The 25,269-nt window shown below is 53.3% G+C and overlaps 1 protein-coding gene across 1 annotated transcript in view; it reads left to right on the forward strand.

Moving 5' to 3' along the window:
- The first annotated feature begins 3,637 nt into the window (after positions 1 to 3,637).
- Positions 3,638 to 25,269, forward strand: part of LOC119962226 (FYVE and coiled-coil domain-containing protein 1-like) — a 100,752-nt gene continuing 79,120 nt past the window's right edge. The window contains exon 1 of the mRNA XM_038790210.1: positions 3,638 to 3,855. The gene's annotated coding sequence lies outside the window, so the exon portion shown is untranslated. The remainder of the gene's footprint in view (positions 3,856 to 25,269) is intronic.

Genomic DNA, 25,269 nt, shown 5'->3' on the forward strand with positions numbered 1-25,269 from the left:
TCACTGTCCAGTGATCCCTGGGTTAGAGAGAGAGGGGAAATCAGTCAGGGTTCCTGCTCCTGATCACTGTCCAGTGATCCCTGGGTTAGAGAGAGAGAGGGGGAATCAGCCAGGGTTCCTGCTCCTGATCACTGTCCAGTGATCCCTGGGTTAGAGAGAGCGGGGAAATCAGCCAGGGTTCCTGCTCCTGATCATTGTCCAGTGATCCTTGGGTTAGAGAGAGAGGGGAAATCAGCCAGGGATCCTGCTCCTGATCATTGTCCAGTGATCCCTGGGTTAGAGAGAGTGGGGAAATCAGCCAGGGTTCCTGCTCCTGATCACTGTCCAGTGATCCCTGGGTTAGAGACAGAGAGAGGGAATCAGCCAGGGTTCCTGCTCCTGATCACTGTCCAGTGATCCCTGGGTTAGAGAGAGAGAGGGGAAATCAGCCAGGGTTCCTGCTCCTGATCACTGTCCAGTGATCCCTGGGTTAGAGAGTGAGGGGAAATCAGCCAGGGTTCCTGCTCCTGATCATTGTCCAGTGATCCCTAGGTTAGAGAGAGAGAGAGAGGGGGGAAATCAGCCAGGGTTCCTGCTCCTGATCACTGTCCAGTGATCCCTGGGTTAGAGAGAGAGGGGAAATCAGCCAGGGTTCCTGCTCCTGATCACTGTCCAGTGATCCCTGGGTTAGAGAGAGAGGGGAAATCAGCCAGGGCTCGAGCTCCTGATCATTGTCCAGTGATCCCTGGGTTAGAGAGAGAGAGAGGGGAAATCAGCCAGGGTTCCTGCTCCTGATAACTGTCCAGTGATCCCTGGGTTAGAGAGAGAGGGGAAATCAGCCAGGGTCCCTGCTCCTGATCACTGTCCAGTGATCCCTGGGTTATAGAGTGAGGGGAAATCAGCCAGGGTTCCTGCTCCTGATCACTGTCCAGTGATCTCTGTGTTAGAGAGAGAGGGGAAATCAGCCAGGGTCCCTGCTCCTGATCACTGTCCAGTGATCCCTGGGTTAGAGAGTGAGGGGAAATCAGCCAGGGTTCCTGCTCCTGATCATTGTCCAGTGATCCCTAGGTTAGAGAGAGGGGGAATCAGCCAGGGACCCTGCTCCTGATCACTGTCCAGTGATCCCTGGGTTATAGAGAGAGGGGAAATCAGCCAGGGTTCCTGCTCCTGATCACTGTCCAGTGATCCCTGGGTTAGAGAGAGAGAGAGAGGGGAAATCAGCCAGGGTTCCTGCTCCTGATAACTGTCCAGTGATCCCTGGGTTAGAGAGAGAGAGAGGAAATCAGCCAGGGTCCCTGCTCCTGATCACTGTCCAGTGATCCCTGGGTTAGAGAGAGAGAGAAAGGGGAAATCAGAGAGGGCTCCTGCTCCTGATCACTGTCCAGTGATCCCTGAGTTAGGGAGAGGGGAAATCAGCCAGGATTCCTGCTCCTGATCACTGTCCAGTGATCCCTGAGTTAGGGAGAGGGGAAATCAGCCGGGGTTCCTGCTCCTGATCACTGTCCAGTGATCCCTGAGTTAGGGAGAGGGGAAATCAGCCGGGGTTCCTGCTCCTGATCACTGTCCAGTGATCTCTGGGTTAGAGAGAGGGGAAATCAGCCAGGGTTCCTGCTCCTGATAACTGTTCAGTGATCCCTGGGTTAGAGGGGAAATCAGCCAGGGTTCCTGCTCCTGATCACTGTCCAGTGATCCCTGGGTTAGAGAGAGAGAGAGAGGGGAAATCAGCCAGGGTTCCTGCTCCTGATAACTGTCCAGTGATCCCTGGGTTAGAGAGAGAGGGGAAATCAGCCAGGGTTCCTGCTCCTGATCACTGTCCAGTGATCCCTGGGTTAGAGAGAGAGAGGGGAAATTAGCCAGGGTTCCTGCTCCTGATCACTGTCCAGTGATCCCTGGGTTAGAGAGAGAGGGGAAATCAGCCAGGGTTCCTGCTCCTGATCACTGTCCAGTGATCCCTGGGTTAGAGAGAGAGAGGGGAAATCAGCCAGGGTTCCTGCTCCTGATCACTGTCCAGTGATCCCTGGGTTAGAGAGAGAGGGGAAATCAGCCAGGGTTCCTGCTCCTAATCACTGTCCAGTGATCCCTGGGTTAGAGAGAGAGGGGAAATCAGCCAGGGTTCCTGCTCCTGATCGCTGTCCAATGATCCCTGGGTTAGAGAGAGAGGGGAAATCAGCCAGGGTTCCTGCTCCTGATCACTGTCCAGTGATCCCTGGGTTAGAGAGAGAGGGGAAATCAACCAGGGTTCCTGCTCCTGATCACTGTCCAATGATCCTTGTTGGAATCTAATGGGGCGGCATGGTTGCACATTGGTTAGCACTATGGCTTCACAGCTCCAGGGTCCCAGGCTCGATTCCTGACTTGGGTCACTGTCTGTGCGGAGTCTGCACGTTCTCCCCGTGTCTGCGTGGGTTTCCTCCGGGTGCTCCGGTTTCCTCCCACAAGTCCCGAAAGACGTGGTCAGGGATTCTCCCCTACCCGGCGGGCCGGGGTGTCCCGGGATGTTGGAATGGCGTGAACCACTCCGGCATCGGTCCACCAATGTCCGACCTCACATTGAGGGGCTAGGCCCGCACCGGATTGGCTCCCGCTCCGCCGGCTGGCGTGAACAGCCTTTGGCGCCATGCCAGCCGGGGCTGAAAGGACTTTGCCGGCCGGCGTAAGTCCGCGCTTGCGCCGGAGCGTCAGCCGGCTGCTGACATCATACCGGTGCATGCGCAGGGGAGGGGGTCTCTTCAACCTCCGCCGTGGTGAAGACTATGGCGAAGATGGAAGAAAAAGAGTGCCCCCACGGCACAGGCCCGCCCGCCGATCGGTGGGCCCCGATCGCAGGCCAGGCCACCTTTGGGGCACCCCCCCCGGGGTCAGATCGCCCCGCGCCCCCCCAGGTCCCCGGCGCCCGCCTGCGCCGCCGGTAAGGTAGGTGGTTTAACCCACGGCAGTGGGAGAGGGTTGACAGCGGCGGGGCTTCGTCCCATCGCGGGCCGGAGAATCACCGCGGGGGGCCCGCCGACCGGCGCGGAGCGATTCCCGCCCCCGCCGAATCCCGGGTGGCGGAGAATTCGGGAAATGGCGGGGGCGGGATTGACGCCTGCCCCGGTCGATTCTCCGATCCAGCGGGGGGGGGGGGGGGGTCGGGGAATCCTGCCCGTGCTGTTAGGTGAATTGGACATTCTGAATTCTCCCTCTGTGTACCCGAACAGGCGCCGGAATGTGGCGACTAGGGGCTTTTCACAGTAACTTCATTGCAGTGTTAATGTAAGCCTACTTGTGACAATAAAGATTATTATTTTTATTCTGTGGGTCCTTTGTGAAATGACTGTATCGGTCCGTGCTGGCTTTGGCCTGTGGCCTGTGGATATTCCAGCTGAAGACTCGGGTATTGGGGCACCTGTTTCAGCTGTAATCCAGCAAGAAACCATTGGATGGAGGGGATGATGGAGAAGCCAAACTGGGGGTATAATGGCCCAGGAATTATTTCTGTGAACATCAGAGATTCTCCATTTCCCACTGGTGAAAGGAATAGGAAGCAATTAGTGATCATTGACGTGGAAAGGCCAGGTATTGAGGCCTGAGATCAGGACTGGGTTGTGTGGGTTGGGCAGGGTTAATAGGCTCTGGGAGGGGCCACGTCAATTGGATTACTTCCTTTCTCTGAGTAGCAACTTCTGCAAACACACAGGAATAGTGAGCAAGACTTGATGGCATTGCTGCCCAGGAGACTGTCGTTTTCAGCCAAACCGCCGTCTGTGCCACGGCACCAGGAAGTAGGTGGGATGCTGTGTCTGTGGTGCTGAACACAGCAGGTGAACCAGTGATAAGGAGACTCTACCGTCACCCTCTGCAACTGTACAGCAACAGCAGGGCAAAGGATCACTCTGTGTGAGTAAAAGCAAATCACTGCGGGTGCTGGAATCTGAAACCAAAGAGAACATGCTGGACAATCTCAGCAGGCCCCTAAACAGTAACAGAGATGAAATGAAAATGAAAATCGCTTATTGTCACGAGTAGGCTTCAATGAAGTTACTGTGAAAAGCCCCTAGTCGCCACATTCCGGCGCCTGTCCAGGGAGGCTGGTATGGGAATCGAACCGTGCTGCTGGCCTGCTTGGTCTGCTTTAAAAGCCAGCGATTTAGCCGAGTGAGCTAAACCAGCCTCAGATGTGGAGGAAAAGATTGCAACGCAGATTTTGGATAGGTGCTGTAGTCACAGGGTAGTTGTCATGGGTGACTTTAACTTTCCAAATGTTGATTGGAACCACTATAATTCAAATTAGTTTGGATGGAGCTGTTTTTATCCAGTGTGTGCAGGAGAGTTTCCTCACGTCCTGTTGGGGCAGCAGGGTAGCATGGTGGTTAGCATAAATGCTTCACAGCTCCAGGGTCCCAGGTTCGATTCCTGGCTGGGTCACTGTCTGTGCGGAGTCTGCACGTCCTCCCCGTGTGTGCGTGGGTTTCCTCCGGGTGCTCCGTTTTCCTCCCACAGTCCAAAGATGTGGGGGTTAGGTGGATTGGCCGTGCTAAATTGCCCGTAGTGTCCTAATAGTAAGGTTAAGGGGGGGAGTTGTTGGGTTACGGGTATAGGGCGGATGCGTGGGTTTGGGTAGGGTGATCATTGCTCGGCACAACATCGAGGGCCGAAGGGCCTGTTCTGTGCTGTACTGTTCTATGTTCTATATGTGGATAGACCGACAAGAGGGGGGGGGGGGCACATTGGATTTGGTGCTGGGTAATGAACCAGGCCAAGTGTTAGATTTGGTTGTGGAGAGATAGTGACCACAATTCGGTGATTTTCAGAATATCAATGGAGAGGGATTGGAACATAAGGCAGGGCAAGGTTTATAATTGGGGAAGGGATAATTATGATGCGATTAGGCAAGAATTAGGGAGCATAAGGTGGAAACAGGAACTGTCAGGGACAGGCACAAATGAGATGTGGAGCTTGTTCAAGGAGCAAATACTGTGTGTCCTTGATATGTATGTCCCTGTCAGGCAGGGAGGAAATAGTCGAGTGAGGGAACCATGGTTTACAAAAGAGGTTGAATGTCTTGTCGAGAGGAAGAAGGGGGCTTACGCAAGGATGGGAAAACAAGGTTCAGTTAGGGCACTTGAGGGATACAAGATAGCTAGGAAGGAGCTCAAGAAAGGGCTCAGGAGAGCTAGGAGGGGGCATGAGAAGTCCTTGGCAGGTAGGATCAAGGAAAACCCCAAGGCTTTTTACACTTATGTGAGGGTTAAAACAATGACCAAGGTGAAGTTAGGGCCAGTCAAGGACAGTAGTGGGAACTTGTGCATGGTGTCTGAAGATATAGGAGAGGCCCCAAATGAATACTTTTCTTCAGTGTTCACAAAGGAGAGGGTCCGTGTTGTTGAGGAGGATAGTGCGATACAGGCTGGTAGGCTGGAGGAGGTAGATATTCGGAACGAAGATGTGTTCGGAATTTTGAGAAGCCTGAGGATAGATAAGGGGCGGAATTCTCCGCTCCCCACGTGGCGTGGGGGAATCGTGGGAGGGCCTCCCGACATTCTTTATGCCCCCCTGGCTCCCCCAGCGATTCTCCGCCCCCCCTCCCCCCCCCGGCTCGGAATAATCGCCGCTTGCCGTTTTTCATGGCGAACGGCGATTCTCCGAGCCCGATGGGCCGAGCGGCCGGCCCTTCACGCCCGTTTCACCACAGCAGCAACCACACCGGTCACTGCATTCATGAAACGAGCGCCAGATGCCTGTTTGGGGCATCTAGGGGCCCGATTTGGACGGGAGCACCGCGGCTGTGCTCCGGTGGGGACAGGCCTGCGATCGGTGCCCACCGATCGTCGGGCCAGCGTCCAAAACGGACGCACTCTTTCCCCTCCACCGCCCGGCAAGATCAAGCCGCCACGTCTTGCCGGGCGGCGGTGGAGAAAGACGGCCACCGCGCATGCGCGGGTTCGCTCCGTCTGCGCGTTGATGTCATCCGGGCATGCGCGGGTTGGAACCGGCAACCCGCGCATGCGCGGATGACATCAGAAAAGCGCCGTTTCCGCGTCATTTCCGGCGCGATGAGGTGGCGGCCGGGAACGACGGGGGCCCATTCCTAGCCCCCCGGGTGGGGGTGAATTAGGTGCGGGGAGAGGGCCCCGAGGCCATCGTGAACCTCGGCCGATTTCACAGCGGCCATCCCGATTTTTATTGGGAGCGGAGGATACCGCCCAAGGCTCCTGGGCCTGATGGGATATATCCTAGGATTCTTTGGAAGGCAAGGGATGAGATTGCAGAGCCTTTGGCTTTGATCTTTATGTCCTCACTGTCTACAGGAATAGTGCCAGAAGACTGGAGAGAGGCGAATGTTGTCCCCTTGTTCAAGAAAGGGAATAGGTATAACCCTGGGAATTATAGGCCAGTTAGTCTCACTTCAGTCACAGGTAAATTATTGGAAAGGTTCCTGAGGGATAGGATTTATGATCATTTGGAAAGATACAGCTTAATCCAGGATAGTCAGCACGGATTTGTGAGAGGTAAGTCTTGCCTCACAAGATTGATTGTATTCTTTGAGGAGGTAACTCAGTACATAGATGAATATGGAGATGCTGGCGTTGGACTGGGGTGAGCACAGTAAGAAGCCTCAGATTCACCTGAGGAAGGAGCAGTGCTCCGAAAGCTAGTGTTTGAAACAAACATGTTGGACTTTAACCTGGTGTAAGACTTCTTACTGTACACAGATGAAGGTAGAGCAGTAGATATGGTATACATGGATTTTAGCTAGGCGTTTGATAAGGTTCCCCATGGTCGGCTCATGCAGAAAGTAAGGAGGTGTGGCATAGAGGGAAATTTAGCCGATTGGATCAGTAACTGGCTATCACATAGAAGACAGAGAGTGGTGGTAGATGGTAAATTTTCATCCTGGAGCCCAGTCACCAGGGGTGTACCACCGGGATCAGTGCTGGGTCCTCTGCTATTTGTGATTTTTATCAATGACTTGGATGATGGAGTTGAAGGTTGGGTTAGTAAACTTGCTGATGACACCAAGATTGGTGGAGTAGTGGATTAGGTGGAGGGCTGTTGTTGGCTGCAAAGAGACATTGATAGGATGCAGAGCTGGGCTGAAAAGTGGCAGATGGAGTTTAACCCTGATAAGTGTGAGGTGATTCATTTTGGTCGGACAAATTTGAATGCGGATTACAGGATTAACGGCAGGGTTCTGAAGAATGTGGAGGAGCAGAGAGATCTCGGAGTTCATGTCCACAGATCTCTGAAAGTTGCCACCCAAGTGGATAGAGCCTTGAAGAAAGCCTATAGTGTGTTAGCGTTTATTAACAGGAGGATTGAGTTTAAGAGCCGTGAGGTTATGCTGCAACTGTACAAGACCTCGGTTAGACCACATTTGGAGTATTGTGTGCAGTTCTGGTCACCGCATTGTAGGAAGGATGTGGAAGCATTGGAAAGGGTGCAAAGGAGATTTACCGGGATGCTGCCTGGTTTGCAGGATAGGTCTTATGAGGAAAGGTTGAGGGAGCTAGGGCTTTTCTCTTTGGAGCGGAGGAGGATGAGAGGCGACTTAATTGAGGTGTATAAGATGATGAGAGGGATAGATAGAGCGGACGTTCAGAGACTATTTCCTCGGGTGGATGTAGTTGTTACAAGGGGGCATAACTATAAGGTTCGGGTTGGGAGATATAGGAGGGATATCAGAGGTAGGTTCTTTACTCAGAGTGGTTAGGGCGTGGAACGCATTCCCAGCTATGGCAGTGGAGTCGGACACTTTCAGAACTTTCAAGCGGATATTGGCTGGGCACATGGAGTGCACTAGAATGATTGGGAGTAGGTTGATTTGATCTTAGTTTCAGACTAGTTCGGCACAACATCGTGGGCCGAAGGGCCTGTACTGTGCTGTACAGTTCTATGTTCTATGTTCTATATCTGGACAGGTGCCGGACAGGCGACTAGGGACTTTGCACAGTAACTTCATTGAAGCCTACTCGTGACAATAAGCAATTTACATTTACATCTGTAAGGAGAGTAAAGAGCTGACGTTTTGAGTTCGGATGAGCCTTTGTCAAAGCTGAGTGTGATTGCTGGATTCAGGCAAGGACTACACACTGCAACTCAGACAATCAGACACAGACCGAGAGAGACAGGCAGTCAAAGAGAGACAGGCAATCAGATATAGGCAGGAAGACAGAGAGAGAGACAGGCAATCAGATACAGGCAGGAAGACAGAGAGAGAGACAGGCAATCAGATACAGGCAGGAAGACAGGGAGAGACAGGCAATCAGATACAGACAGGAAGACAGTGAGAGACAGGCAATCAGGTACAGACAGGAAGACAGGGAGAGACAGGCAATCAGATACAGACAGGAAGACAGTGAGAGACAGGCAATCAGGTACAGACAGGAAGACAGAGAGAGAGACAGGCAATCAGATACAGGCAGGAAGACAGAGAGAGAGACAGGCAATCAGATACAGGCAGGAAGACAGGGAGAGACAGGCAATCAGATACAGACAGGAAGACAGGGAGAGACAGGCAATCAGATACAGACAGGAAGACAGGGAGAGACAGGCAATCCAGATACAGTCAGGAAGACAGTGAGAGACAGGCAATCAGATACAGGCAGGAAGAGAGAGAGAGACAGGCAATCAGATACAGGCAGGAAGACAGTGAGAGACAGGCAATCAGATACAGACAGGAAGACAGTGAGAGACAGGCAATCAGATACAGACAGGAAGAGAGAGAGAGACAGGCAAGCAGATACAGGCAGGAAGAGAGAGAGAGACAGGCAATCAGATACAGGCAGGAAGAGAGAGAGAGAGACAGGCAATCAGATACAGACAGGAAGACAGGGAGAGACAGGCAATCAGATACAGGCAGGAAGACAGTGAGATAGAGACAGGCAATCAGATACAGGCAGGAAGACAGTGAGAGAGAGACAGGCAATCAGATACAGACAGGAAGACAGTGAGAGACAGGCAATCAGATACAGGCAGGAAGACAGGGAGAGACAGGCAATCAGATACAGACAGGAAGACAGGGAGAGACAGGCAATCAGATACAGGCAGGAAGAGACAGAGAGACAGGCAATCAGATACAGGCAGGAAGACAGAGAGAGACAAGCAATCAGATACAGGCAGGAAGACAGAAGAGAGAGAGACAGGCAATCAGATACAGGCAGGAAGACAGAGGGAGAGAGAGAGACAGGCAATCAGATACAGGCAGGAAGACAGTGAGAGAGACAGGCAATCAGATACAGGCAGGAAGAGAGAGAGAGAGAGACAGGCAATCAGATACAGGCAGGAAGACAGAGAGAGACAAGCAATCAGATACAGGCAGGAAGAGAGAGAGACAGGCAATCAGATACAGGCAGGAAGACAGAGAGAGGCAGGCAATCAGATACAGGCAGTAAGACAGAGAGAGACAGGCAATCAGATACAGGCAGTATGACAGAGAGAGACAGGCAATCAGATACAGGCAGGAAGACAGAGAGAGAGACAGGCAATCAGATATAGGCAGGAAGACAGAGAGAGACAGGCAATCAGATTCAGGCAGGAAGACAGAGAGAGAGACAGGCAATCAGATACAGACAGGAAGACAGAGCGAGAGAGAGACAGGCAATCAGATACAGGCAGGAAGACAGTGAGAGACAGGCAATCAGATACAGGCAGTAAGACAGAGAGAGAGAGACAGGCAATCAGATACAGGCAGGAAGACAGAGTGAGAGACAGGCAATCAGATACAGGCAGGAAGACAGAGGGAGAGAGACAGACAATCAGATACAGGCAGGAAGACAGAGAGAGAGACAGGCAATCAGATACAGGCAGGAAGACAGGGAGAGAGACAGGCAATCAGATACAGTCAGGAAGACAGACAGAGAGAGACAGGCAATCAGATACAGGCAGGAAGACAGAGAGAGACAGGCAATCAGATACAGACAGGAAGACAGAGAGACAGACACTCAGATACATGCAGGAAGACAGAGAGATACAGGCAATCAGATACAGGCAGTAAGACAGAGAGAGAGAGGCAGCCAATCAGATATAGGCAGGAAGACAGAGAGAGAGAGAGACAGGCAATCAGATACAGGCAGGAAGACAGAGAGAGACAGGCAATCAGATACAGGTTGGAAGACAGAGAGAGAGACAGGCAATCAGATACAGGCAGGAAAACAGAGAGAGAGACAGGCAATCAGATACAGGCAGGAAGACAGAGAGTGAGACAGGCAATCAGATACAGGCAGGAATACAGAGAGAGAGACAGGCAATTAGATACAGGCAGGAAGACAGAGAGAGAGACAGGCAATCAGATACAGGCAGGAAGACAGAGAGAGAGACAGACAATCAGATACAGGCAGGAAGACAGAGAGAGAGACAGGCAATCAGATACAGTCAGGAAGACAGACAGAGAGAGACAGGCAATCAGATACAGGCAGGAAGACAGAGAGAGAGACAGGCAATCAGATACAGGCAGGAAGACAGACAGAGAGAGACAGGCAATCAGATACAGGCAGGAAGACAGAGAGAGACAAGCAATCAGATACAGGCAGGAAGAGAGAGAGAGAGAGAGAGAGAGAGAGAGAGAGAGACAAGCAATCAGATACAGGCTGGAAGACAGAAGAGAGAGAGACAGGCAATCAGATTCAGGCAGGAAGACAGAGAGAGAGACAGACAATCAGATACAGGCAGAAAGAGAGAGAGAGAGAGACAGGCAATCAGATACAGGCAGGAAGACAGAGAGAGAGACAGGCAATCAGATTCAGGCAGGAAGACAGAGAGAGAGAGACAGACAATCAGATACAGGCAAGAAGACAGAGAGAGACAGAGACAGGCAATCAGATACAGGCAGGAAGACAGAGAGAGAGACAGGCAATCAGATACAGGCAGGAAGAGACAGAGAGACAGGCAATCAGATACAGGCAGGAAGACAGAGAGAGGCAGGCAATCAGATACAGGCAGGAAGACAGAGAGAGAGACAGGCAATCAGATTCAGGCAGGAAGACAGAGAGAGAGAGACAGACAATCAGATACAGGCAAGAAGACAGAGAGAGACAGAGACAGGCAATCAGATACAGGCAGGAAGACAGAGAGAGAGACAGGCAATCAGATACAGGCAGGAAGACAGACAGAGAGAGACAGGCAATCAGATACAGGCAGGAAGACAGACAGAGAGAGACAGGCAATCAGATACAGGCAGGAAGACAGAGAGAGAGACAGGCAATCAGATACAGGCAGGAAGAGAGAGAGAGAGAGACAGGCAATCAGATACAGGCAGGAAGACAGACAGAGAGAGACAGGCAATCAGATACAGGCAGGAAGACAGAGAGAGAGACAGGCAATCAGATACAGGCAGAGTTGACAATTGTTTAAAAGGACAAAAAGGTGGAGACATTGAACCAGAGAGAGAATCGGACTCAGGGCGCGGGATTTACCGGCTATTCCCGTTGGTGGGATGTTTCGGTCCCACTGATGGTGCACGGGTATCCCGGGGGTGAGGGGTGCTGTCAATAGGAAATCTCAGTGTCAGGATCAGAATATCCTGCTGGCGTTCCGCCTCCGCCGCTGAAAGACACTGGATTCTCTGCCGGAGGGATGCTCCGCGTCGCCGGCAGCCTAGGGCTATCCCAACGGCGTGGGGCTGCCCAGAATGGGAAACTCCATTGGCCGGATGGCGAGATGGAGAATTCCGGGGCTGACGGGATAATCCCAGGGCTCGCTGACGGGATGCGGAATCCCGGGGCTCGCTGACGGGATGCGGAATCCCGGGGCTCGCTGACGGGATGCGGAATCCCGGGGCTCGCTGACGGGATGCGGAATCCCGGGGCTCGCTGACGGGATAATCCCAGGGCTCGCTGACGGGATGCGGAATCCCGGGGCTCGCTGACGGGACGTGGAATCCCGGGGCTCGCTGACGGGATGCGGAATCCCTGGGCTCGCTGACGGGATAATCCCGGGGCTCGCTGACGGGATGCGGAATCCCGGGGCTCGCTGACGGGATGCGGAATCCCTGGCTCGCTGACGGGATAATCCCGGGGCTCGCTGACGGGATGAGGAATCCCGGGGCTCGCTGACGGGATGCGGAATCCCAGGGCTCGCTGACGGGATGAGGAATCCCGGGGCTCGCTGACGGGATGCGGAATCCCGGGGCTCGCTGACGGGATGCGGAATCCCGGGGCTCGCTGACGGGATGCGGAATCCCGGGGCTCGCTGACGGGATGAGGAATCCCGGGGCTCGCTGACGGGATGCGGAATCCCGGGGCTCGCTGACGGGATGCGGAATCCTGGGGCTCGCTGACGGGATGCGGAATCCCGGGGCTCGCTGACGGGATGCGGAATCCCGCCCAGGGTGTGTGTGGCTCGGTAAATCCCGCCCAGGGTGTGTGTGGCTCGGTAAATCCCGCCCAGGGTGTGTGACTCGGTAAATCCCGCCCAGGGTGTGTGACTCGGTAAATCCCGCCCAGGGTGTGTGACTCGGTAAATCCCGCCCAGGGTGTGTGTGACTCGGTAAATCCCGCCCAGGGTGTGTGTGACTCGGTAAATCCCGCCCAGGGTGTGTGTGACTCGGTAAATCCCGCCCAGGGTGTGGGACTCGGAAAATCCCGCCCAGTGTGTGTGACTCGGTAAATCCCGCCCAGGGTGTGTGACTCGGTAAATCCCGCCCAGGGTGTGTGACTCGGTAAATCCCGCCCAGGGTGTGTGACTCGGTAAATCCCGCCCAGGGTGTGTGACTCGGTAAATCCCGCCCAGGGTGTGTGACTCGGTAAATCCCGCCCAGGGTGTGTGTGACTCGGTAAATCCCGCCCAGGGTGTGTGTGACTCGGTAAATCCCGCCCAGGGTGTGTGACTCGGTAAATCCCGCCCAGGGTGTGTGACTCGGTAAATCCCGCCCAGGGTGTGTGTGACTCGGTAAATCCCGCCCAGGGTGTGTGACTCGGTAAATCCCGCCCAGGGTGTGTGACTCGGTAAATCCCGCCCAGGGTGTGGGACTCGGTAAATCCCGCCCAGGGTGTGTGACTCGGTAAATCCCGCCCAGGGTGTGTGTGACTTGGTAAATCCCGCCCAGGGTGTGTGTGACTCGGTAAATCCTGCCCAGGGTGTGTGACTCGGTAAATCCTGCCCAGGGTGTGTGACTCGGTAAATCCCGCCCAGGGTGTGTGGCTCGGTAAATCCCGCCCAGGGTGTGTGACTCGGTAAATCCTGCCCAGGGTGTGTGTGACTCGGTAAATCCCGCCCAGGGTGTGTGACTCGGTAAATCCCGCCCAGGGTTTGTGTGACTCGGTAAATCCCGCCCAGGGTGTGTGACTCGGTAAATCTCGCCCAGGGTGTGTGACTCGGTAAATCCCGCCCAGGGTGTGGGACTCGGAAAATCCCGCCCAGGGTGTGTGACTCGGTAAATCCCGCCCAGGGTGTGTGACTCGGTAAATCCCGCCCAGGGTGTGGGACTCGGTAAATCCCGCCCAGGGTGTGTGACTCGGTAAATCCCGCCCAGGGTGTGTGTGACTTGGTAAATCCCGCCCAGGGTGTGTGTGACTCGGTAAATCCTGCCCAGGGTGTGTGACTCGGTAAATCCTGCCCAGGGTGTGTGACTCGGTAAATCCCGCCCAGGGTGTGTGGCTCGGTAAATCCCGCCCAGGGTGTGTGACTCGGTAAATCCTGCCCAGGGTGTGTGTGACTCGGTAAATCCCGCCCAGGGTGTGTGACTCGGTAAATCCCGCCCAGGGTTTGTGTGACTCGGTAAATCCCGCCCAGGGTGTGTGACTCGGTAAATCTCGCCCAGGGTGTGTGACTCGGTAAATCCCGCCCAGGGTGTGGGACTCGGAAAATCCCGCCCAGGGTGTGTGACTCGGTAAATCCCGCCCAGGGTGTGTGACTCGGTAAATCCCGCCCAGGGTGTGTGACTCGGTAAATCCCGCCCAGGGTGTGTGACTCGGTAAATCCCGCCCAGGGTGTGTGACTCGGTAAATCCCGCCCAGGGTGTGTGTGACTCGGTAAATCCCGCCCAGGGTGTGTGTGACTCGGTAAATCCCGCCCAGGGTGTGTGACTCGGTAAATCCCGCCCAGGGTGTGTGACTCGGTAAATCCCGCCCAGGGTGTGTGTGACTCGGTAAATCCCGCCCAGGGTGTGTGACTCGGTAAATCCCGCCCAGGGTGTGTGACTCGGTAAATCCCGCCCAGGGTGTGGGACTCGGTAAATCCCGCCCAGGGTGTGTGACTCGGTAAATCCCGCCCAGGGTGTGTGTGACTTGGTAAATCCCGCCCAGGGTGTGTGTGACTCGGTAAATCCTGCCCAGGGTGTGTGACTCGGTAAATCCTGCCCAGGGTGTGTGACTCGGTAAATCCCGCCCAGGGTGTGTGGCTCGGTAAATCCCGCCCAGGGTGTGTGACTCGGTAAATCCTGCCCAGGGTGTGTGTGACTCGGTAAATCCCGCCCAGGGTGTGTGACTCGGTAAATCCCGCCCAGGGTTTGTGTGACTCGGTAAATCCCGCCCAGGGTGTGTGGCTCGGTAAATCCCGCCCAGTGTGTGTGACTCGGTAAATCCCGCCCAGGGTGTGTGTGACTCGGTAAATCCCGCCCAGGGTGTGTGACTCGGTAAATCCCGCCCAGGGTGTGTGACTCGGTAAATCCCGCCCAGGGTGTGTGACTCGGTAAATCCTGCCCAGTGTGTGTGACTCGGTAAATCCTGCCCAGTGTGTGTGACTCGGTAAATCCTGCCCAGGGTGTGTGACTCGGTAAATCCTGCCCAGGGTGTGTGACTCGGTAAATCCCGCCCAGGGTGTGCGGCTCGGTAAATCCCGCCCAGGGTGTGTGACTCGGTAAATCCCGCCCAGGGTGTGTGACTCGGTAAATCCCGCCCAGGGTGTGTGACTCGGTAAATCCCGCCCAGGGTGTGCGGCTCGGTAAATCCCGCCCAGGGTGTGTGACTCGGTAAATCCCGCCCAGGGTGTGTGACTCGGTAAATCCCGCCCAGGGTGTGTGTGACTCGGTAAATCCCGCCCAGGGTGTGTGTGACTCGGTAAATCCCGCCCAGGGTGTGTGACTCGGTAAATCCCGCCCAGGGTGTGTGACTCGGTAAATCCCGCCCAGGGTGTGTGACTCGGTAAATCCCGCCCAGGGTGTGTGACTCGGTAAATCCCGCCCAGGGTGTGTGTGACTCGGTAAATCCCGCCCAGGGTGTGTGACTCGGTAAATCCCGCCCAGGGTGTGTGACTCGGTAAATCCTGCCCAGGGTGTGTGACTCGGTAAATCCCGCCCAGGGTGTGTGACTCGGTAAATCCCGCCCAGGGTGTGTGACTCGGTAAATCCCGCCCAGGGTGTGTGTGACTCGGTAAATCCCGCCCAGGGTGTGTGTGACTCGGTAAATCCCGCCCAGGGTGTGTGTGACTCGGTAAATCCCGCCCAGGGTGTGTGACTCGGTAAATCCCGCCCAGGGTGTGTGTGACTCGGTAAATCCCGCCCAGGGTGTGTGACTCGGTAAATCCCGCCCAGGGTGTGTGTGACTCGGTAAATCCCGCCCAGGGTGTGTGACTCGGTAAATCCCGCCCAGGGTTTGTGTGACTCGGTAAATCCCGCCCAGGGTGTGTGGCTCGGTAAATCCCGCCCAGTGTGTGTGACTCGGTAAATCCCGCCCAGGGTGTGTGTGACTCGGTAAATCCCGCCCAGGGTGTGTGACTCGGTAAATCCCGCCCAGGGTGTGTGACTCGGTAAATCCCGCCCAGGGTGTGTGACTCGGTAAATCCTGCCCAGTGTGTGTGACTCGGTAAATCCTGCCCAGTGTGTGTGACTCGGTAAATCCTGCCCAGGGTGTGTGACTCGGTAAATCCTGCCCAGGGTGTGTGACTCGGTAAATCCCGCCCAGGGTGTGCGGCTCGGTAAATCCCGCCCAGGGTGTGTGACTCGGTAAATCCCGCCCAGGGTGTGTGACTCGGTAAATCCCGCCCAGGGTGTGTGACTCGGTAAATCCCGCCCAGGGTGTGCGGCTCGGTAAATCCCGCCCAGGGTGTGTGACTCGGTAAATCCCGCCCAGGGTGTGTGACTCGGTAAATCCCGCCCAGGGTGTGTGTGACTCGGTAAATCCCGCCCAGGGTGTGTGTGACTCGGTAAATCCCGCCCAGGGTGTGTGACTCGGTAAATCCCGCCCAGGGTGTGTGACTCGGTAAATCCCGCCCAGGGTGTGTGACTCGGTAAATCCCGCCCAGGGTGTGTGACTCGGTAAATCCCGCCCAGGGTGTGTGTGACTCGGTAAATCCCGCCCAGGGTGTGTGACTCGGTAAATCCCGCCCAGGGTGTGTGACTCGGTAAATCCTGCCCAGGGTGTGTGACTCGGTAAATCCCGCCCAGGGTGTGTGACTCGGTAAATCCCGCCCAGGGTGTGTGACTCGGTAAATCCCGCCCAGGGTGTGTGTGACTCGGTAAATCCCGCCCAGGGTGTGTGTGACTCGGTAAATCCCGCCCAGGGTGTGTGTGACTCGGTAAATCCCGCCCAGGGTGTGTGACTCGGTAAATCCCGCCCAGGGTGTGTGTGACTCGGTAAATCCCGCCCAGGGTGTGTGACTCGGTAAATCCCGCCCAGGGTGTGTGTGACTCGGTAAATCCCGCCCAGTGTGTGTGACTCGGTAAATCCCGCCCAGTGTGTGTGACTCGGTAAATTCCGCCCAGGGTGTGTGTGACTCGGTAAATCCCGCCCAGGGTGTGTGTGACTCGGTAAATCCCGCCCAGTGTGTGTGACTCGGTAAATCCCGCCCAGGGTGTGTGACTCGGTAAATCCCGCCCAGGGTGTGTGACTCGGTAAATCCCGCCCAGGGTGTGTGTGACTCGGTAAATCTCGCCCAGGGTGTGTGTGACTCGGTAAATCCCGCCCAGGGTGTGTGACTCGGTAAATCCCGCCCAGGGTTTGAGTTTGAATGCCTTCAGTTAGCTTCAGTAGGGTGGCAGTGGACTCAGAATAAGCTCAGTAACTTTACCTCCCTGGAAGTAAATTAGAGAAAAACATTTGAGTTTATAAAGCACCTTCCACAACATCAGCGTTTCTAAAGGTTTTTCAAACTCCCGCACCTGATGTGGCTGTCGCTGGTTAGGCCGGCATTTATTGCCCGTCCCTAGTTGCCTTTGCGAAGGTGGGGTGAGCTGCCTTCTTGAGCCGCTGCAGTCCCTGGGGTGTAGGTACACCCACTGTGCTGTTAGGGAGGGAGTTCCAGGATTTTTCCCCAGAGACAGTGAAGGAACGGCCGATATATTTCCCAGTCAGGGTGGGGAGTGACTTGGAGGGGAACCTCCAGGTGGTGGGGTTCCCAAGTATCGGCTGCTCTGTCTTTGTAGCTGGTGAAGGTTTGGAAGGTGCTGTTTGAGGAGCCTTGGTGAGTTGCTCCAGTGCATCTTGTTGATGGTCACACTATTCCTACTGGGCGTTGGTGATGGTGGAAGTGAATGTTTCTGATCGCGGGCGGAACGGTTGCACAGTGGTTAGCTCTACTGCCTCACAGCACCTGGGACCCGGGTGCAAATCCAGCCTCGGAGAATGTCTGTGTGGAGTTTGCACTCTCTCCGGTTTCCTCCGGATGCTCCGGTTTCCTCCGGATGCTCCGGTTTCCTCCCACAGTGAAGATGTGCGGGTTAGGTGGATTGGCCGTGATAAATTGCCCCTTAGTGTCCAAGGGTACGGGGATGGAGTGGGCCTAGGTAGGGTGCTCTTTCAGACGATCAGTGCAGACTCGATGGGCCGAATGGCTTCCTTCTGCAGTGTAGGGATTGTATGACTCTATGGGGAAAGCTTCTTTGCAATGAAGAATATTCATCACTGTGATGTAGGAAACACAACAGCCAATTAGCAAGATCTGACAATCAGCATTGCGTTAAAGAGCAGACAATCTGTTTGAGTGATGTTGGCTGAGGGATTAATATTGGCCTGGACATGGAGAAATCTCCCTGGCTCTTCTGTGAAAAAGTGGCCAATATGATCTTGTAGCCCCACTCGAGGGGCCTCTGATTAATGTTCCATCTGAAAGATACATCACGGCTTCAGGGCTGCACCTGGGGTGCCTGCCTCGATTATAGACTCAAATCTCCGGGATGGGACTTCAATCTCCAACCGGCTAACTCAGGGGTGAGGGGCTGCAACCACTTACAGAGGGGAGGACACAGGGTTCCACGCTAATATTAATGTCAGCATTAAATTCCACATCATTGAATTAGAATAACAATAATCTTTATTATTGTCACAAGTAGGCTGACATTAACACTGCAATGAAGTTACTGTGAAAAGCCCCTAGTCGCCACATTCCGGCACCTGTTTGGGTACACAGAGGGAGAATTCAGAATGTCCAATTCACCTAACAACACGTCTTTCGGGACTTGTGGGAGGAAACCGGAGCACCCGGAGGAAACCCACGCAGACACGGGGAGAAGGTGCAGACTCCGCACAGACAGCGACCCAAGTCGGGAATCGAACCTGGGACCCTGGAGCTGTGAAGCAACAGTGCTAACCACCATGCTACCGTGCTGCCCAGGGAGTTACATTGAGTTCACAGCCCAGACACCTGTCATTCATCCCAACCGATTAATGCCGCTGTTTACTGTCTAACCGATCACCCGCTTCATCTCAACCCATCAGTTTATCCTTTTATTCCTGCCTTCCTCGTGCCTTCATCTAGTTTCCCCATAACTGTATCGATGTTATTCACCTTAGCAACTCCCCGTGGTAGAAAGGTCCACATTCTCACCATTCTCTGGGTAAAGAATCCCCTGCTGGATCATAGAATTTACAGTGCAGAAGGAGGCCATTTGACCCATCGAGTCTGCACCGGCTCTTGGAAAGAGCACCCTACCCAAGCCCACACCACCGTATCCCCATAACCCAGTAACCCCACTCAACCAACACTAAGGGCAATTTTGGACACTAAGGGCAATTTAGCATGGCCTAACCTGCACACCTTTGGACTGTGGGAGGAAACCGGAGCACCCGGAGGAAACCCGCGCAGACACGGGGAGGACGTGCAGATTCCGCACAGGCAGTGACCCAGCCGGGAATCGAACCTGGGACCCTGGAGCTGTGAAGCATTTGTGCTAACCACTGTGCTACCGTGCTGCCCTATATTAATGACTGTCTTATATTGATGCTCCCAAACTCTGGACTCCGCACAAGTGGAAACAGTTTATCTATGTCTAAACAATCAAACACTTCCATCATTTTAAAGGTCCCTCTCAGCCCGCCTCTCTATTTACTAGTTTCCCAGCCTACCGGTACTCAGTCTCATACAGCCTCTGAGTGTGGCACCATCATTGCAAATCTCTTTCTGAATCTGCTCTCATGCCTCTACATCCTTTTTATGATATGGAAACCGGCTGGAACTGTTTTCACTGCGCTGTGTGTGGTCTCACCAAGGTTCTATACACGTTTGAAAGAACTTTTGCAACCCACCCCTCCTCAAAAAGAAACCAGTGTTTAGTTTGCTTTTTGTGATCTTATTAAAGGGTGCTGCTACTTTTTAGTGATCTGTGTATCTACACCCCAGATCCCTAAACCCATTTAGACATTTATTGACTACAAAGCATGTCTCCCTCACTCTTACCCACATCGAAGTATACCTGCCAATTACACACACCCATTCTGCAAGTTTATTAATATATTCTTGTATTTTGACAAATTCTTCCTTTGTGTTAATTGTATCCCCGGATTTAGTATAACAATCACAAACAACACCGTTGGCAGCACAGTGGTTAGCACTGTGGCTTCACAGCGCCAGGGTCCCAGGTTCGATTCCCGGCTTGGGTCACTGTCTGTCCTCCCCGTGTCTGTGTGGGTTTCCTCCGGTTTCCTCCCACAGGGCTAAATCGCTGGCTTTTAAAGCAGACCAAGGCAGGCCAGCAGCACGGTTCAATTCCCGTTCCAGCCTCCCCGGACAGGCGCCGGAATGTGGCGACTAGGGGCTTTTCACAGTAACTTCATTGAAGCCTACTCGTGACAATAAGTTATTTTCATTCATTTAATTTCAAAGACGTGCAGGTTAGGTGGATTGGCCGTGATAAATTGCCCTTAGTGACCAAAAAGGTTAGGAGGGGTTATTGGGTTACAGGGTTAGGGTGGAAGTGAGGGCTTAACGTGGGTCGGTGCAGACTTGATGGGCCGAATGGCCTCCTTCTGCACTGTCTGTTCTATGTTCTAACACCGACATTGAGACCTGTGGCAGTGTAAATGTTGAGTGCAACACCAATCTCAATGTTACGTCAATTTGCCTTTAAAAAGAAACATTACAATCTGAGGCTCAGTGAGAGAAATCTGGAGGCTTCACACGATCAGAAAGTCCAATTAGTAACTGGAAAATCCAGTTTCCAAAGCTGCCCGTCCATACTGTGAGAGGAGCTCCAGGAATGAACATGACGATGAAATGTTTGTCCATTCGCACTGACGTTTCGTACTGTTGGCTTTCTTGGCCATCGTGATCTTTTCCTCTTTCTCAAATCCTTTTCATTTTCATCTGTCAAAATATTAATCCCAATCTGAACCGTTGCAATCAATTTGGGTTTCAGTTATTTTAGCTTGGAATGAATATCTCGGAGACCGAGGGGAGGAATCGCCACTGCCTGACCCGGCAGCGACATTCGCAATTGGGCGGAGAATCTTGCACCATGTTATCGTCGCGATGCTCCGGTCTCCTGCTGGTGGCAGGAAGCGAGGTCCACACCCCGGGCCGGCGTGCTGGGCTTGCTCACTGGGGGGGGGGTCATTCCTCTCCTCAATGACATCCAGCGGGCTGTCAATCTCCAACACCAAGAACAGGGGGGGGTAGTCTGGGTGCAGCCATCGTCTTCACTTGAATGATAGTCTGTGGGGAGTGGAGCGCTGAAACACCTGCTCCAGCTCTTCAGGCCTTTCACATGAACCCTGACCCCAGTGAATCAGACTCCAGTGGGGCCGGGAATCGCTCGCATGTGGCCCATTTGCATCACCTGAATTTGAACTGCCCGGCGCTCCCAGCGGGAACGTGAATTTCCCGCGATTCAGAATCCAGTCTCCCAAACGGCGAATCCAGCTCATTAAATGACCCTTCAAGTTGTTCTTGAGGATTGTCAAACCCAACAATGGGGTGAATTCTCTGCCTCCCCAGCCGCGTGTTCCTCGACGGCCCGCTGTCATTGGCAGCGGGATTCTCCGATCCCAACATCAGCCAATGGGATTTCCCATTGTGGCTGCCCCCACATCACTGGGAAACCCCCCCGAGCGTGGGGGGGAGGGGGGGGGGGCGGGGGCGGAACGGAGAATCCCGTCGGCGGAGGACTCACACCAATATTCAGAATTAACATTGCACAAATTCAGAGTGCGTGTGAGATGTTGATAGTTTAAATACCTCAGATGTTAAACTGAGGCCCAACCCACCCTCCCATGTGGAGGGGGGAACCTGGCCACTCTTTAATTCAGGGCAGGGAAGATCCCCCTGATGTCCTGACCAATGTTTATCTGTCAAAGTCACTAGAAACAGATTATCTGCTCATTATCACATTGCTGTTTATGGGATCATGCTGTGCAATACTGTGCATTATTACTGCACTAATACAGTGACCCAGAGAGCCATAGATGTTTACAGCACGGAAACAGGCCCTTCGGCCCAGCTTGTCCATGCTGCCCAGTTACTATCACTAAGCTGGTCCCACTTGCCGGCATTTGGCCCATATCCCTCTATACCCATCCTGCCCATGTAACCGTCTAACTGCTTTTTAAAGGACAAAATTGTACCCGTCTCTACCACTGCCTCTGGCAGCCCGTTCCAGATGCTCACCACCCTCTGTGTGAAACAATCTCCCCTCTGGGCCCTTTTGTATCTCTCCCCTCTCACACTGGGCTAAACAGATGGCTTGTAATGCAGAACAAGGCAGCAGCACGGTTCAATTCCCGTACCAGCCTTACCGAACAGGCGCCGGAATGTGGCGACTAGGGGCTTTTCACAGTAACTTAATTGAAGCCTACTCGTGACAATAAGCCATTATTATTATTATTATTAATAAACTTATACCCTCCAGTTCTAGACTCCTCTATCTTTGGGATACGATGTTGACTATCTACCTTATCTATGCCCCTCATTATTTTCTAGACCTCTATAAGATCACCCCCCCAAGCCTCCTGCGCTCCAGGGAAAAAAGTCCCAGTCTATCCGGCCTCTCCTTATAACTCAGACCATCAACTCCTGGGAGCATCCTCGTAAATCTCTTCTGCACTCTTTCTAGTTTAACAATATCCTTCCTAGAATAGGGTGACCAGAACTGAACACAGTATTCCATATGTGGTCTTACCAATGTCTGGTACAACTTCAGCAAGGCGTTCCAGCTCCTGTATTGAATATTCTGACCAATAAAACCCAGCATGCTGTATGCCTTCTTCACCACCCTGTCCACCTGAGACTCCACCTTCAAGGAGCTATGAACCTGTAACCCTGGATCTCTTTGTCCTGTAACTCTCCCCAACTCCCTCCATTAACTGAGTAGGTCCTGCCCTGATTTGATCGACCAAAATGCATCACCTCACATTTATCGAAATTAAACTCCATCTGCCATTCATTGGCCCACTGGCCCAATTGGTCAAGATCCTGTTGCAATCTTATATAACCTTCTTCACTATCCACTATGCCACCAATCTTGGTATCATCTGGTTTAGCACACAGCTAAATCGCTGGCTTTGAAAGCAGACCAAGGCAGGCCAGCAGCACGGTTCAATTCCCATATCAGCCTCCCCGAACAGGCGCTGGAATGTGGCGACTAGGGGCTTTTCACAGTAACTTAATTGAAGCCTACTCGTGACAATAAGCGATTTTCATTTCATTTAATTTCATCTTCATACTTACTAACCATGCCTCCTACATGCTCATCCAAATCATTAATATATATCACAAATAATAGTGGACCCAGCATCGTTCCCTGAGGCACACCGCTGGTCACAGGCCTCCAGTTTGATAAAACCACCCTCCACAACCACCCTTTGGCTTTGGTCACCAAGCCAATTTTGTATCCAATTGGCTACCTCACCCTGCACGTCATCATGTATTTGATTTGCTGCAAAGTGCTCAGGGCGTCCCGGAGTTGTAATGAAGGTTCCTTTTCTGCTTATTCAGCGATCCCTCGGCTGCGGGGGAATGACGTATGGATGATGGAGATGCTGCTCAGGGTCATGATGCAGCCATTACATCAAACTTTCCCCACAAATTACTGTGGACAGACTTGACTTTATTTTCCAATTAAGGCGCAATTCATCATGGTCAATCCACCCAACCTGCACATCTTTCGGGACTTGTGGGAGGAAACCGGAGCACCCGGAGGAAACCCACGCAGACACGGGGACAACGTGCAGACTCCGCACAGTGACCCAAGCCGGGAATCGAACCTGGGACCCTGGAGCTGCGAAGCAACCGTGCTAACCACTGTGCTACCGTGCTGCCCATGAATGGGGGGCGTGGGGAGGGGAAAGCGGTCTGACCAGGGTTGGGTGGGGGTGGGGTTGGGATCTGACCAGACAGAATTTAGGTATTGAGGTATGGCTGACGATTATGTCTGGGTCATTGCCAGTTCCAAGAACAAACCTTACACCGGTGGCTTTGATCATTGTCCTAGTGAAATAATTATATAAATTTTGAGCAGGATGATAGCAGAACTGAGACAGCATAACTGCCAGGAAAGATTGAACAGGCTGGGGTTCTGTTTCCCAGGAACAGGTAATCGTGTGAGGTGACCTTAGAGGTCTTTATAATTATGGACGGCTCGTTCGGGTTGTTATTAAAAAGAAAGACGTTTCTACTTCTGGGGGAAGTGCAAGCTAGGGCAGCATGGGTAGCACAGTGGGTAGCACAGTTGCTTCACAACGCCAGGGTCCCGGGTTCGATTCCCGGCTTGGGTCACTGTCTGTGCGGAGTCTGCACGTTCTCCCCATGTCTGCGTGGGTTTCCTCCGGGTGCTCCGGTTTCCTCCCACAAGTCCTGAAAGATGTGCTGTGAGGAGAATTGGCCATGCTAAATTGCCCGTAGTGTAAGGTGTGGACACGTGGGTTTAAGTAGGGTGATCATTGCTCGGCACAACATCGAGGGCCGAAGGGCCTGTTCTGTGCTGTACTGTTCTATGTTCTATGTTCTATGTATTCTGAATTCTCCCTCTGGAAACACGGGAAGCACTTGCATATGGTTTAGTAAGTATTGGGGGGGGGGGGGAGCTCCTGAATTCAGGGTACGCTGCCTTTAATTCTCAGACCCATTGGCTCCACTCGTGGTTACATCTACTCGTGCCCCTGACAAGGTCTCTGCCCTCAAGACCTTTTTATGGAGCTCCTTGGGGCAGCAGGGTAGCATGGTGGTTAGCATAAATGCTTCACAGCTCCAGGGTCCCATGTTCGATTCCCGGCTGGGTCACTGTCTGTGTGGAGTCTGCACGTCCTCCCCCTGTGTGCGTGGGTTTCCTCCGGGTGCTCCGGTTTCCTCCCACAGTCCAAAGATGTGCGGGTTAGGTGGATTGGCCATGCTAAATTGCCCGTAGTGTCCTAATAAAAGTAAGGTTAGGGGGGGGTTGTTGGGTTATGGGTATAGGGTCGATACGTGGGTTTGAGTAGGGTGATCATGGCTCGGCACAACATTGAGGGCCGAAGGGCCTGTTCTGTGCTGTACTGTTCTATGTTCTATGTTCTATGTTCTATGTCCTTATATGGACAGAGGCATCAGAGAGGGTGTGGCCAACGTTAGACCATTTCCAAGATCATGAACCCCCACCTTTCCAGCAGGATTGGATTGAGAGCTGGAACGCCAATTGGCTTAACGGTCGCAAGTGCTCTCTGCCGTGAGCCTCAGACGATGATAATTGCTTTGACACACAATTGTACTCACAATTATTTGGGCCGATTGCGGAGGAGGATGGTCAACCTAGAACTCAGCCAGGCTCCTGTGTCATGCACCCCTGAATGAGGAAGGTGTGGGCCCCAGTTGTCCCTTTAAACCCCATTACAGTGTCCATTCAGGAGGTGCTGGGTCCCAGAGGACAGAATTGTGATGCAATCAACCCAGTTTTGGACCTGGTGATTTTCTGAACCCTGGTGTTTGAAGGTGCTGGAGTTGGGAAGGGAGCTTTGTTTTATTGGGTGCGTGGCAGCGATAGGTGGCAATGAGAAGATCGAGGAGCATTCAAACTAAGCAAATAAGGAGAAACTGTTTGCAGCGGCAAGATGGTCAGTCACCAGAGGGCACAGAGTGAGGAAAATATGCAAGGAACCGGGGTGAGTTGAAGAGAATTTATGTCCTCAGCGAGTTATGATGATCTGTTAAGTGTATGTTTAGTTATTAATCATTGACTGTTTACCGAAACTATCAACA

Source organism: Scyliorhinus canicula, chromosome 2, assembly GCF_902713615.1.
Source record: "Scyliorhinus canicula chromosome 2, sScyCan1.1, whole genome shotgun sequence".
NCBI classification, from domain to species: domain Eukaryota; kingdom Metazoa; phylum Chordata; class Chondrichthyes; order Carcharhiniformes; family Scyliorhinidae; genus Scyliorhinus; species Scyliorhinus canicula.